Here is a 16367-nt window from a genome sequence, read left to right on the forward strand (position 1 = left end):
GAGTAGAGAGAGAAAGAGAAAGTTGGTGGTGGTTGTTTCCATTCCATGAAGTAAATGAGCAAGAATATCTGACAATCCAAATTTGTGGGCAGAAGCAAGTCCCAAACTATCTCACTGCTGTCCTCAGCCCTTGCCCAGTGATGCCCAGGCAGCTCTCCTGCTAGAATCCAAATAAATGGAAAGAACTGCTGAATCAGCAGGGGTTAAGTGACATCTAACAGAAACTGGAGAATAAAATGGATACTGTAAACCATAATATCTCCTGCGTCTGGATTAATTCCTTTAAGAATTTTCTTTTACTAAGTTCTGTAGGGAGATTCCTCCAAGGGTAACAAATGTTCACAAACTGCAGATCTTTTAAAGAAATAATTACTTTGCCCACATGAGACCTAAGAGAAATGTCTGCCTGTCTCTGCTTGGCATCACTGCCACCTCATGGATTAATGATTGGTGTGTCCTCCGGTCGCCTCATTATGTACCTCTGTTTCATGCGAGTAGCCAAATGTATCAGAATTCATTTTAATGAATGTGAGTCATTCCTCATTTTTCATAATTTAGACTCACTGGTTTGTAAGTAAGCCATTAACTAAGCTAAAAATAATAGATACTACCTGCTGGAAAACCTGTGTAGTAAAAGGGCTTATTGCCAAGAGCACCAAAGAAAGGGGTGGGAAGAAAAGGGGCTATGATGGTGGAAAAAAATACAGCCCCCACCATTTTTAAGGTTAAAGAAACAGTTCTTTTACCAGAAAGCTTAATTTTATAGTGCCGTGGATTCACAGAGCCAAACAATTTTGTGACCATATTCAGAACCACACTCAGTCTATTTTATAGTAAAGAATTCAAAACATCCATGTTTGTTTTCTCATAGAAAAAGAAGGCTCAGTCTTTCTGGTCATGATGACTCTCCCAAATTCTGTAGTTTAGCATCCCCAAGAGGAGCAAACAGGAGTCTGTGGTCTGAATTAGATGTTTCAGTATTTTAGTAGCTGCTTCTGCTAAATGATAGCTGCTTCTTAATAGTTCCCAATAAAACCCAAAGTCCATAAAACACATTTCCTTAAAAGGAGAGTCTCTGTCTGTCTATACATGTATGTGTTTGGTTCATTATGTGTCTTCTCCCTTAGAATGTAAGTTCTATGCGAGCAGGGATGTTGTTTTGTTAACTGCTATATATCTTCAGTGCTTCACCAGGGAGGGTTTGGCACATAGTGATTTATCCATAAATATAGGCGAGTGGATCACCTGAGGTCAGGAGTTCGAGACCAGCCTGACCAATACGGTGAAACCCCATCTCTACTAAAAATACAAAAATTAGCTGGGTGTGGTGGCATGCACCTGTAGTCCCAGCTACTCAAGAGGCTGGGACAGGATAATTGCTTGAACCCAGGAGGCAGAAGTTACAGTGAGCCGAGATTGTGCCACTACACACCAGCCTGGGCAACAGAGCTAGACTTCATCTCAAAAATAATAATAATAATAAAAATAAATAATTGGCCAGAATATGAGGTTATAATATCAGAAATGACTACAAAAAAATAAGTTCATTAAGTCAAAAACATGGGAACTAGTATTTCTCTTAATTCTACTCAATGATATGGTTATTCAGTATAGAATTTGTAAATGAAAAGGGGAGAAATTAATTCCACTATTTTAATTTGAAATGTGTAATTTAAATGGACTTCTGAGATTAGAGTTATTTTAAGATAAAATGCCATGAACTTCATCTCATTATATTGATTAGCTTCTTTGGCCAACTAGTGTTTATAATTAAATAAGTCCAAAGCATTAGCAGTTTCATTCATTCAACCAATTCATATTAATACCCCTCTATGAAAGGCTCTCTGCTAGGTATAATAGATACAAAGCTGGAAAAAAGAAAGGTCTTCTCCCCAGAATAGCTCATGGTCCAAAAGAGACACAGTAAATCAAAATTGTAGCAGCCAGTAATTCCTATGACAAATGTTCATGCAGTTTGCTGCCTGAGATGAGAGAAGTCATACTAATGATTGTGGAGAGTCCAGAGAACGTTTCCTGCGGGAGATGATGCTAGATTTGCCACTTGAAAGATAAGTAGAATTTGAGAAGAAGAAATGGAAAGGGACACTCTGGACAGAAGGGACTGTACATTGAAAGTAGAGTGGCCTGAAACATTATAATGCAATTTGAAAGCTGGAAGGCATTTTCTGTGCCCTCCCCCCGATAAAAGCAAGGAGATAATGTCCTGCTTCTCATGTGCACAGCCTTCACCAGTCTTCAATAATCATCTTGCCAGGCCAAGGTAGGGAGCCCACATGATACATGGATACATTTCTGGTTCGTTGGTTGGTTGGTTTTGAGTACCATTTGCATAGACTATAAAGGAGACACGTGGCTTTTCTCATTTTTTCTTTTTGAGATGATGTTGTGACATTGTGTCTGGGCATTTTATCTGTGTCATCAGTTGAAATGGTCATTGTCAGGTATTTACTTACAAATAAACCTACATGAACCTAATTCTACTGCAAGAGTGGTTTACTGTACACGTTGGAATGGGTTTCACTGGTAGAATATTGGGCCCATATCTCCACATAGGAATTTTTCCAATCTAGCTTAACAGTGTCCTCATTATGAGCTGCTCACAAACTCTAGAGTAGCCTGTCAGTCCCTCCCATCAGAACTCAATACCCAAATTTTCCAGTTGTAGTTAACCACAATGTATATGTAAAATAAACGAATTAAAAAGTCATTTGCTTTTTGCTATTTGCAAATCATAAAATTGTAAGGCTACATTTAACAAAAAGCATCTTCAAGCAGTAAAGGATATGACAAGTATAGAAAATTTGAATCCAATAACACAAGAAGAAGAGAAAGAAGTGGAGGAGAGGAGGGGGAGGGAGTAATAAATGGATGGCAATCTGCATGATATCTGGAGTACAGGACACATGTGGTGTGGTAGAGGGAGATTTGACTGGAGAGGGAGGCAGAGAGAATCATGAAGGACCATGGACGTGAAAGCTCTGGGGATAAGTTAAGGGTATTTTTACTCATTGGAGTGGCATGTAAAACTCTTCTTTTAAAATTTCAATATTAAAAGAAAATGCTGCCAGCAAGGTGTAAAACATAGATCTTCATTAAATAAAATTATTTTCAACATTTTCTTACACCAATGTTTAATGTCATCAGATGACTTGACACTACTGTCAAAAGAATTTAAGTATTTCTCCACTATCTTCAATATAAGTATTTTTCCATTAACATAAATAGCTATTATATATGTATAATGGAATATTATTTTGTATAATATCCTATTGGATTAATTTTTCTTTGTGTTCATGAGACTTCTAAATAAATCAAATTTAAATTTGTACTGTAGCATATATTCATGCCTCCTGCTACTTACACATGTGGATGGAAGAAACATCACCAGTTGTTTTTATTTTCTTTAAATGAAGAAAGAAAGTTGGAAGAAAAAGCTTCCCTTCTTTCAGGAAGATAGGTGCTTTTGTACAAAAAGAAATTGTTGAAGCATCTGTAAAATCTTATGTTTAATTAAGCACAGTTTTGTCACAATGAGTAAAACAGAAAAGACAGGGTTTTTCAACCTAAGGAAAAGTAAAATAATAAATAAAAACAGAAACATGAAAGCTGGTCTTCCATCCACCCACCTTGGTGGAGAACGAAAACAAACAATGACAACTAATTAGTATTGGCCCCAGTACTGTTCTAAGAAGCCAAAAATGAAACACCCACAAAAGAAAATGATTCCTTGTTCACTGCATTGTTTGCTTTTACTTTTGAATGATGAATAAATAAAATTCCAAATAGTCAAGATAATGCAGCAAATTCGAATACAGAAAGGGTTAGAACAGGAGACTGTTTAAACTTGTCTTTAGTCCATAGCCAAACCTGTAAAATTTTAAAGTAAAAATTTTAGAACATACTTCTAAGATTTTCCAAATTGAATATTTTATACCTCCCTTTCTCAATTGACAGAATGAATGAAATTTCTAAAATAAGTGAAAAAGGGAAAGAAAATAATACCCAACTCTTCTGCATCACAACACGATTGAATTTTGCTGTTGTCTTGAGGTGAGAAGCCTTAGCCGCTCTCCTAACAAACCTCACAAATATTTTACTTCCTGTTTTCTTTGTCAACAAACTGACATACCATGGGCATTACACAGAAGTCCTCTGAAAAGCTTTAAAACTGGATGTCTTTGTCCAGTACATGTGTCAAATTTATTTGACAAATTTATTACTTTCATTTCCATTTAAAGCTCTGTCTCCAACATCCTCACCTGTCTGCACTCTGCTGCTCTTAGGCCTGACCCTTTGTCTGTAATCCCGTTAAGAAAGCTGCAAGTTCAAAGTGGATATGAAATCTGAAACTTTTAAAAGACAGACACAAGGACAAAGAAGACCAGTTTATTCAATGGCCCTAACAGAAGAGCCAAGCAGCTCGGAAATATAGTGAGTTTAAGGTGACATATTTTAGGATGGATTATTTGGGAGATGGTGTAATATATATTTCTATTCCTTTTCCAGCTCAAATTGAGAAGACAGTAAGTTAAGTATAATTATTTGTATTTTGTGAAGAATAATAGCAGAGATTCCTTTTCCTTAAGAAAAATGAAATAAGTGACAAAATCAATCTTACAAATGAAATGCCTTCACACAAATCTAGGCACCCAGAGAACACTCAATAGTTATTGAACAGTTACTGTTGATCATGAGAGAAACCTACTTACAACAAGCTGCAGGGGACTTGGGAAAAACCGCAATGTCTTGTTTGCCAGACATAGGCTTGCCCACCCTCCAATGCTGGATTAGTAGCAAACAGTAAGAGTATTCGAAGCAGTGAACTCGAAGTTGGAATTCTTATTGAAATTCAATCACAGCTACCATCAAAACACAACTTTTGGATGGTCATACGTCCCTAAGTGACAGTGGCTCAGCTTTTATTCTCCACTCAGTTTAAAATTCGAACTAAAAAGAATTCTCTTCCCTATCATAATTACTAAATATCATCATTTTCCCTCAGAACTTTGTACTCCTCAAAAATGTTGGTTTTCCACTATACTAGTTAGTTCACCCTTAAGAGGACTTGAAAACACTTTTCAGCATTGAAAATGTGTTTGATGTTTCTCTTTAACTGTTTTAGTAAATGATGCTCTCTATTGGCAGAAAAATAAGTATTGAAACCATGGGTGAGTTTTTGCCCTTTTGAGTGAGTGACAGGTGTAAGTTGCACTCTACTGTTGGAGGCAGGAAGAAATGGAGACCCTGAGGCTCAGCATATGCTGCAGCCAGGAATCATTTTCAAAAGGGGAAACCCATTCTGCAGAAACAGAGGGGGTATTTTGCATCTTGTCATCGACCCAGGTGTGAAAGGGAGAAACTAGACTCAGCAGACTGCAGAATAGGAACTGTGAACCTAACTCAAAGTGGATTCACCCAGAAGGTATCTTTGAAAGATCAGTTTGTCTTTGGCAAGTTCAGTCTCCACTAAAATTAGGATTACTGTATATTCTGTTCTGGTATGATAGCTTAAGGGCAGGAAACAGTAATTGAAGTTTTAGAAAACTGTTAGCATTCTGTACTGAAAAATAAGTAAGTCTATAGTGCAAAGAGCCACCTTATCTCATGGACAGTGCAGGGTGGGCTTGGCCGTGGCTGCTCTGAAAAGGTTGCTCTGCACAACACGGTGGGAACTACCTTGGAATTCTCTTTATCATCTACAGAGTTCTCTTCTGAGTATCTTCAATGCTGCTGGGGAGTGTTTTCAATCCTGAGAAGAAATCAAGTGCTAATAAATGCATTATATTTTTTGAGGTTTAAAAAATGTGAAGCTGCAAAGCAAAGGTCAAACTGCAAATGCCTATAAGGGCCAGGCAGATAAAGAAGCAGGCCAGGTATAAGTGCTTGCAACATTGCAAGAGTCTTGTGGCCCATGGAAAAGACCAGAGCACTCATACCCAGGGAAACAGCAAGGGTTGCGTCCCTAGCCGGTTATTGCCATGTGAGATGCATATGTGGTCTTGATAAAGAGGGAACAAAATCTAGCATTTTAATATTGTGTATTACTTTTCTATTTATGTATAACAAACTACCACAAACTTAAATTACCACAAAAGCTTAAAACAATAGAAATTCATTTTCTCATACTTCCAGAAGACAGAAATTCCAAACCAAGGTGTCAGTAGAGTTGCTTCCCTTTGGAGATTCTGCAGGAGAAACCATTCCATGATTGTCTCCAGTTTCTGGTGACTGCCAGCAGCCCTTGCTGCTCCTTGGCTTAGGGCTGCATAGCTCCATTCCCTGCCTCCTCCTTCACAAAGGCTTCTTCTTTCTGTTCCTCTGTGTTACCAACTTCTCTGCCCACACTCATTCAGGATCATCTCATCTTGAGATCCTTACCTTAATTACAGGCAAAGACCCAATTTCTGAATAAGATCAGATTCTGAGGGTCAAGTAGACATATTTTTGGCAGCCACAATTCAACCCACTACACTTGGAACTTAAAATAATACGAATTTATTATCTCACAGTTCTTGTAGGTCAAAGCTTGAATGAGTTAGCTGAATCTTCTCTGCATCTCACCAAGCTGAAATCGAGATGTTGGCCAGGACTACAAACAATCTCAGCTCTAGGTCTTCTTCCAAGCTCACTGGCTGTTGGCTCAATTCAGTTCCTTCAGGGCATATGACTGAGGTCCCACCATTTTTGCTGGCTGTCATCTAGAATTTGCTCTCAGCTTGCAGGCTGCTTGACATCCCCTGCTGTATTGTCCTCTCTACAACGGGGCAGTTTGCTCAGTCAAGGCCAATAGGAGAACACAAACAGTTTTGAATCTGTGTGACATCTTCTCTCTCTGACCTCTAGACTGAGATTTAAATGACCTATTTGATTGTTTCAGGCTTACCCGAGATAATTTCCCTTTTGATTAATCTAAAATTAACTGGTTAGGGACCAGTTACATCTTTCCCATATAACATAATCTAATCCCTAGATTGAAATTCTATCATAATCACAAATCACTCACACTCCAGGTGAGAGGATTATGCAGTTGTGTGTACTAAGGGCGGGAATCTTGAGGGCTACAACAGAATTCCACTTTCCACAATGGGCTGTCTTTTTTTAACTACTATATACATAATACCAAAAACATATGCCCCATTTGCTCTGAGATCCCAAAGCAAAGAGATGGATTTTCTAAGCTGGCTCTAAAAACAGATGAGAAAGAGTGAAACTATTCTAAAAAAAAAAAAAATGAAAAAAAATGTATATTTTAGAAAGGTTGCACATTGAGAATGCAAATGATTCACATTCCAATGGAGTTAGTGCAAGGGAATAACAATTTTAGATACTGATTAGTTTGTTTAACAAAAAACCTAGTTTTCTTTAACTATCTTTTGATATAGCCTAGTATGGAACATTACTGACACACAGCATGTCCATGATATACATTACTGGGTAAAAAGCTAGCTAGACATACTCTGTACTGCACAATCCAATTTTGACCCCCCAAGATAATAACAATGCAGCCATATATGAGTCTATATGATACATGTGCACATGTGCATAAAGATGGATGTATGTATTTTAAAAGGCTCCACTGGATCACTGGAAAGATACATATCAAACTGATAAAAGTGACTAGCCCAAGTAGGAGCAGAAAGAGTAGAGGTGTTGTGATGGGGAAAATCTATATATACATTAAATCTATGTATACTTTGGTATCATTTCAAATGTCTACAATGAAAAAATTTTGTTTTTGAAATTTAAAATAGATGTTTAAAATCAATGTCTTCGGCCTAGGAAACAGAAGAAGACCTTATCTCTGCAAATTTCTTTTAAAAAAATTAGCAGGACACGGTGGCATGTGCTTGTAGTCCCAGCTACTTGGAGTGCTGAGGTAGGAAAATCGCTTGAGCCCTGGGAGGTCAAGGCTGCAGTGAGCCAGGATCGCACCACTGCACTCCAGCCTGAGTGACAGAGCAAGATCCTATTTCAAAAGAAAAAAAAGAAATCAATGTCCTTATTATATGAATCCCCCAGTTGCTAGGCTACAGAAGCTGAAAGGTGGCATTGATGAGTAAAAGGGGTTGGAAGTAACACCAAGACAGCCAAGTACCTCATGTGGCTGCTACAGGTTTCATCTCTCCCTTCTCCACTCAAGTTTTTACCAGGTTTCCACCATGAAGAAAGTAAGAAAAGAAGGAAAAAACACTGTGAGTGCTACATTCACTGGCCAAGGAATGCCCCAAAGGCCAAGAGGTGAAGGATTGCTCAATCCTTTATGAAAACTCCTCCCATTGTTGAAAATAAAAACCTACTTGGCCACCAGCTCTTGCTCGCTGGAGTACCTCATAATCCTGAGAACCTGATAGAGGAATGGTAAAATCTCCAAAGACCTCAAGAAACCTGATGGGTCATTGAACATTATTTGAAAAATAATGGCAGTTAAGCTACAACTATATATTAAGACTTAATAACTAACTTCAACCTCACTAATCACCACGATTTTATTGACGAAAATCTTAGACAGAAAATCAATGTTCTTGTTCAAGGCAGAGAGTTTGTTTAATTAGAATCAGCATTTAATAAGGGATAAACATTAATGTCTTACCCAGGACCATCACTTTTTAAAAGCCAAACCAAATGAGTTGATTGCATTAACTTCCCTTGCCAACAACAACAAACACTAAAAGAGGGACATCTTTGTCATAAGCATCTTTATCATTGAAGAGCTGAACCTTTTCTCTGGGATAGTTTAGAGTGTCTCTGTACTCAGTGGCAAAGCCCAGAGGTATATTTGCAAAGCATTTGCCTCTCCTCACTCAGGCATGCGCTATTGCATCCAAAGCACAGCATTCCTCACCCCATCAGAAACAGAGGCCAATAATGTGGCCAGAGGAGATGTCTCAAGAGTTCATATTTGCCCTATGAATATAAATGAAATTGGCAAATATTTTAAGAGAAATAAATTCTTAACTGAAGTGCCAGAAAGAAAAGGCAAACCAGACTCTGTGAAGGCGTTTACAAAGTGGGCAAGTTTGCATAAAGCACAGTGTCAAACACCAAGATAAAATGGCTTTGCCCCTTGGAGGCTGCAGTAACTAAAAGAACTGGGAAGGACTTAGCAGCCACTTAGGTGTTATTCTGGAGAGTTCCCTGCAGAGAGGCCCTTCTGCCACTGCAGCTATGGTAACTCTGACACTGTGAATATTTGAAGTCCTGGATCTATCAGGAAATTTCCCAAAAACTCTGGAGCAAATATATTCAATTTGGCACTTTATAAAGAAGCTATAGCCAATATACATCTAAGCAACCATGCTGCAAACAAAAGGCCAAGGTCAATGCAACACAAGCTAGAATTATCCATAAGCAAAGAAAAAAAAATGGAGGTTTTGTTTACACAACAATGTGGAATGATAATTCTTCATTTTGTGACTGATATGACTAGTTTTAATACATACATGTCTCCAAGAGCCAAATTAACTATACATTTTCCAGTTCCTTGTATCACTTTGCAGTATGCAAGCCAATGTCTAAAAGACAGCAAGTTAATTTATGTATCCTTCCCTTGCCAAGTGTGATTAATTGATGTAATATGTCAATTCCCTTTATGCAAATATTAAAAATGCATCTTCATTTCTATCCATATATATTGTAGATAAATGCTTTCAGAAGCAATGATCTCACTGGGGCAGTCGTGGCAGTTGTTTCTTCACAGTTCAATTTAGGAGATATTTATTGTACTTACTACTCAAAAGGCTCTGTGCTTTGTGCTATGAAGGACATAAACTCTTCCTTACTCTCAAAAAGCTTAAAATCTAGCAAGAAAGATCAGCTTTGCTCCTTACAAATCTGTCCTCTGCAGCCTCTTGTCTTCTTGATCCCAGTAAATGGAGCTACTATCTACTATATTACTGAAGCCAAAAATCTAAAAGTCATCCTTTATGCCCTCTTCTTCACTCTCTACATCCCTTTTCTCTGCAAGTCTTTTAGATTCTAACTCCAAAATATATCATGGATCTGCCTTCTGTCACCTTCTCTATAACCACTCGTTTCATTTTGATTTCTAAGAAACAGTCACCCCAAAAGTTAGTTTCATGAAATAACCTTTAAAAAAAGTGCTCACAGATTCTGTGAATTAGGAATTCAGACAGAGTACTACAGTTTGTGTTTGTTCATGATGCCCAAGCTTTAGCTGGAAGACCTGAAGACTGAAGGCAGAGATTATCTGAAGGCAGAATCACTTGCATGCCTGCAGAATGACACTGCCTGAGGGCTGGAGGTCTCACTTCCTTTTCATATGGGTCTCTCCACATGAGTCCCTCCAAATGGCCTCTTCACACAAGATAATTTGCGCTTCCTTACAGCATGGTGGCTGACTGCCCCTAGCATGAATGCCCCCCAAAGAGAGATAGCAAGGAGGAAGTTGTATCCTTTCTATTGTCTAGTCAATGAAGTGACAGTATCAAGTCTACCCCACTCTACTGTTTGGAGCAGTCGTAAGCCATTATTCAGTTTAAGTGGAGAGAATATCAACTCCACCTCCCCATGGAAGGATGATCAAAGCCACTTGATGGAAGGTAATATCTGGTCGTTTATCCATAAATACAATATGCCATATCTGGACTATTGCAACACCCTTCTAATGAATCTTCCCCACTCTACTCAATCTCAAAATCCGTTTTCCCCTCGAAAGGCAGGGATCATTATTTTTATATTACCATATTTAAAACAGAAATGTCCCTCTTCATCTAGAGCCTATAGATGGATTCCCATTGCACTTACAAAAAATCCAAACTTCTTACTGTGGACCCCAAGCCCCTAAACATCTCCCTCCCCCTTGCTTTAGACAAAAATCATCATTCATTTCCTCAGGTGTGCCAAGCTCTTTTCTCCTCCTGGGCTTTTGTGCTCTTTCTTCCCCCTGGGCTTTTGTATATCTTTGCCTCTGCTTGAAACGCTCTTCCTCTGCTCCTTCCATAACTGTACCTTCTGATCCCTACCTCTTACCTTCAATTTCATCTTCTCAGGGAGGCCTTCCTTGACCAAGTATCTAAAGTTCCTCAGCCTCAGTGATAGTTCTAATTTGTTTGGTTGGGGGATTTTTTGCAGCATTTCTTACAATAAAATTTCATTATTTATTTGCTTCTTTTCTTCTCTCTCCTCTCGCTCCCTTTTTCTATGTTTTGGTCTATCCGTACCACTAAAATATAGGATCTCTGAAGTTGTTCACTATCATAGTCTAACACCAGCATTTTGCCTAGCACATAGTGGGTGCTTAAGAAATATCTGTGAGATGAAAAACAATATAAGTATATTTTCTAACAATTATAGAAGAATCTATAATGTGACTAAACATATAAAATTTAAAGTTGGATGGATTACATCTAACCAGAAGGATCAGAAAAGGTTTATGAAGACAAGTTTGAATTGGGTTTTAAAGTATGTACATAAGAAGAGAAAGATATTATGATAGAGAAAGAGAGTTATTCAGGTAAGAAAAGCAGAGACTGTTAAGGGAAATTCAAAGAAGCAAGAGTAGACAGAAAATAGGGTGTTTAAGAAGTTAGTGAAGGAAAGAATGGCGAGATAGTATGAAGCCAGACAATGAATGACCTTCAATGCTATATTTAGGGATTTTGACATTATTCTGTAAGTAGTAAGGCCTTATTTAATGGTTTAGAGCAGAGACCGAAATATGAGGCGAGTTATACTAAAAGACCATCCTGGCAATAGTGTGTAAGATAAACTGTATAGGATGAAACGGATTAGATATTGGGTAGAGGTTTTATTCCTATATATATTATCTGCCAAAGGTCTAAATTTTTCTCCATAACTTTTAGCTAAAACCCAATCCAGAAACATGAGGCAATTATTCTAGCACACAAACTTGAAATATGACACCTTTTCTACTTTTTACTAGCAGAGATAAGGGATATTCGCAAATGGATCCTTATTTACCCTGGAATTTACCAACCAACTACTAAAACTCCTCCTGCCTAACATGGATAGGCTTGGATTCCAAGTGTTAACATTATGATTTGTCAGCTTTCCTCTTAGATGATAGCATCATTTGCTGTATTAGTCCATTTTCACACTGCTATAAAGATACTACCCCAGACTGGGTACTTTATAAAGGAAAGAGGTTTTATTGACTCATGCAGCTGGGGAGACCTCAGGAAACTTACAAGCATGGCAGAAGGGGAAACAAACTCAGACCTTCTCACATGGCAGCAGGAGAGAGAGAACTGCTGAGCGAAGGGGGACGAGCCCATCAGCTCTCAGGAAAACTCACTCACTATCAGGAGAACAGCATGAGAGAAACCATCCCCATGATTCAGTTACCTCCACTTGGCCTCTCCCTTGACACGTGGGGATTATGGGGATTGTGGAGATCACAATTCAAGACGAGTTTGGATGGGGACACAAAGCCTAACCATGTCATTTGCCTAAATAAAACATGGATTGAGGAACATTATTTCCCTCAAATTCCAGGTTTTAGGCCTAAGTGGAGGAAAAACATTGTGATTAAAAATAAGGGAAATGCTGACCATTACAACAATTGAGATAAAAAATCTCTAAATGCAGAAACCATTTGTGAAAGGAAAATAAATCGCAGGACCCCCAAACCTGCCTCCCATTTTATTCCTAAATAAGAAAGCTACAAAGATTTTTAAAAAGCTTCATACCTCCCTCACAATTTGTCCACACGGAAATTCTTTGCAGACAAGGGACAGACAGAACTCAAAGTCATTCCTTTGCTCACGTGAGACAAATGCACATCTGATGGCTTCCTCTGCCCTCTTGTTTCACTAAGCCAGACTAGGGCATAAGTGACTATTCCTCTACCCACTTTTCACATTAAATTGTGCATTCAGCTAATCAGAGACTCAAAAGAATGCAAAAGGTTGTCTCTTATCTACCTATGACCTAGAGACCCCTCCCTGCTTGAATTGCCCTGCCTTTCTGGACCCAACCAACGTACATCTTACAAATTGATTGATGTCTCATGTCTCCCTAAAATGTATACCACCAAGCTGTGCCCCACCACCTTGGGCACATGTCATCAGGACCTGCTGAGGCTGTGTCTCCTGCACATCCTTAACCATGGCAAAATTGAGACCTGTCTCAGACACTTTGGGTTCACACATTCATTCATAAATTTCCAAGTTCAGGGAATAGCAATTTGTTACTTCTCATTTTGACTAAGCTTTCCAAGCAATACAGGTAGCACTCCTTCCCAAAAATGACCCTTAAGTTTTTTCTGTTATGGTTTCCAATGTAAAAGCCACCTCACTTTTGTCAAATCTGTTTACCTGACAGCAGGAGACCTGAAGGCTTGGAGCAGTAATGGTAATGCCATAGCTATGGATTATCTCAATCAGTAGGATTTTGCCCCATGGTGCTCTTTTCTGAGGATGGATAAAAATTCAAGAGGATAATAGCTAGTTAAATATAAGCACAATATTAAATTTGTCAATAGCAATCCATGAACAAAAGCCTGCTGTTGATCTTTTAATATTTAGACTATTTCTGTGTATTGTCACCCTTTGGGTGGATATATTTAGTGTCTTTGCCTATTGACCCCTTTATAGCTGTTGCTGCACTTGCTTTTACCCATAAGTAAACTTAGAGCATCACAAGGGAGCCACTAATATCTAACAAATTGGCTACCAAATTTTATAAATAACTTTTGTTGGAGAAAATCATTTTAGAACTATCTCCTGAGAGAGGGTTTCCTCCATATCTCTTACCAGTCGATTATTTAGATAATACATTTGGTTTTCAATGCCCCATGTTCTGATAAACAAGGTGCTAACCTCCTGGCTTTTGGTTCAACATGAATATTTTAGAAACACAGAAAAAAAAAAAGAACCCGAATAAGTTAGCACGTGGCACTTAAACTGAAGTATAAAAACTGCCTATGAATGTGTTGAGTTTAACAAATGCCCTATTACTTTTAAAAACTCGCAAAACCTGGAGTATAATAAATTCTAGTGGGAGGCCCTGGATTTGGCAGTGAGGACTAATAATTATGGTAGATTTTGGAACACAGTTGCTGACAGCATGGCTCTGGGTAAGGTTTCTCTGTGAGCCCAGATCTCTATTGGCATGTGGGAAGCTCATTCTCACAGCTCTCTGCCCCCAAGGCACCCCACATATCACTATCATGGCACAATTATAGCACATTGTTTTATAACTCTTTATTTGTCCATCTTTACCACTAGACTGTGAACTCTTTGAAGCCAGATTTTCTTCCCATTTTCATCTTATTGGGCTCTGTAGTCCTAGTAACTAGCATAAGTCTGACCCATAGAAAAAAATTATCAAAAATTTGTCGTGTATATGTGTTTTTTTAAATAACATGGACAATTGTCTCTAAAACTATAACCAAACTGCTTTTTCTAGGCGAGATCAATAACATCTTCAGTCATTATTCATCTTTACTAAGCATTCAGTTAAATAAGGACCCAGGAAAAATCTCTTACCCTCAGGGTTATATAAATTTAGGTGGATTTTAATCCTTGCCAATCACTGCAATCTATTCCTCAGGCAATACATTTTGTGATCATTCAATGTGTCTTACTCTTTAAAATCTTTAGATTCTATATATTTTCTGAATAGTACCTGAATGGATTACTATGTTTTCCTCTTCTTGGAAAAGGAAATGAAATACTTTGAAGGCATCAAAAAATTAGAGAACTATATAATGTACTCACTACCCAGGTTTATGAAATCTTAACACTAGGTCACATTTGCTTCTTTATTACTTTTGAGAAGTTGAATACTATATATATAAAGTCAAAGGTCATCGTGTACCTTTCCTGGTGACTTCTTCCTCTCCTTAACATCCTATAGATGTTTTTATACTTTTCTTATGTGATTCTGTTACTTAAGCATTGTAGATTACTACTTTGCAGGTTTAAATATCCAAATTAATGATATAACATTTCATATATACTTATGTAATTCACACTAATTGTCAATTTATTTATTTATTCAACTAACATCTATTGACCTTCTACTACAGGTCAACCAAAGTGCTGAAGATACAGCAGTAAACATGACCAGTAAATTGCCTTCATAGCATATTCAAGAAGGAAGAGGCAGCAAATGAACAAATAAGTGACACTTAACCTAATATGTCAGATGGTGACAGATATTACAGAGAAGAATCAGGCAAAATAAAGGAGATCCTAGTACTTAAAGAGGGGATGTGTTATCCAATGCTTGTTATTACGTAGAGTTTTCAGGAAAGACTTTATTGATAAGGAGACACTGGAGTACAATTTGAAAGCCAAGAGTGTGAGCCAAGAAGACAACAAAGGGAAGAAAATTCCAGACAGAGGGCCCATCAGGTGCAAAGGCCCTGAGGTAGAAAATGGACTGGGATGGTTGACAACGACAATGATATGTTGTATTTGGAGTAAGGAGCTATGTCATAAAAGGACTTGTAGCCATTGAAAGGACGTGGCTCTTACTTTGAGTGAAGTGGACAACCTTTGAGTGATTTTGAAGAGAGAAGTGATATAATAACACTTACATTATATTTGTTTTAGTCTGGCTGCTATGTAGAAAACAGACCATAGAAGGGCAATGGCGAAAGCAGGAAGACCCAGTTAGGAGGCCATTTCATAATTCAAGTTGAAATGCTGGTGGCTAGTAAGAAGTGGTCAGATTCTGGATACGTTTTTAAAGAAGACCTGGCAAAAGTTGGTGATGATTGGATGTAAAGTTTGGAAAATAGAGGAGTCAAGGATTACTCCAAAGTTTGAGATTTGAACAACTGGAAAGAGAGTTATTAATAACTGTGATGGGGAAGACTGGGGGAAAAGTCGGACCCAGAGAGAAAAACTTCCAGATTGATTTTAGTCATGTTGCGTTAGATATATATGTCTGTTAAACAGCCAGGAGTGTTCAGTGGTATATATCTGGAGTTCTGGAGTTCAGGGGAAGGTCCAATAAAAAATATGCAAAACTGATAAAGCTGGAATTCGGCCCTAATGTGTGTGCAAAACCATGAGACTTGATGAGATAAGCAAAGAAGGAGGTATGGATAGAAAAGAGAAAAGAAAAGGCTAAGAATGAATCCCTGGCATATCCCAATGTTTACAGTTTAGGGAGATAAGAAAGAATCAAGACAAGATCTCTAGGAATAAAAAGAAATATGTAAGGTTATATGAAAGGAACTTGCCAGAAAAAAATAAAAGAAATGAATGACACACCAAGCTCTTGGATCAAAAAACTCAATGTTACAAAGATATTAATTCTCTGTAAGTTAATTTATAAATGTAATGGGTTGCTGATAGAAAGTACCAATGAGATTTTTTGTGGCACTAGACACCTATGCTATCTTTGTGTGGAAA

General features: G+C 37.9%; 1 long non-coding RNA gene across 1 annotated transcript in view; it reads right to left on the minus strand.

The window, feature by feature from the left end:
• Positions 1-2784: 2784 nt before the first annotated feature.
• Positions 2785-16367, minus strand: part of LOC105463446 (uncharacterized) — a 70941-nt gene continuing 57358 nt past the window's right edge. The window contains exon 4 of the long non-coding RNA XR_976330.3: positions 2785-3888. This is a non-coding gene — a long non-coding RNA (uncharacterized lncRNA). The remainder of the gene's footprint in view (positions 3889-16367) is intronic.

The sequence above is a fragment of the Macaca nemestrina genome, chromosome 3 (assembly GCF_043159975.1).
Source record: "Macaca nemestrina isolate mMacNem1 chromosome 3, mMacNem.hap1, whole genome shotgun sequence".
NCBI lineage: Eukaryota > Metazoa > Chordata > Mammalia > Primates > Cercopithecidae > Macaca > Macaca nemestrina.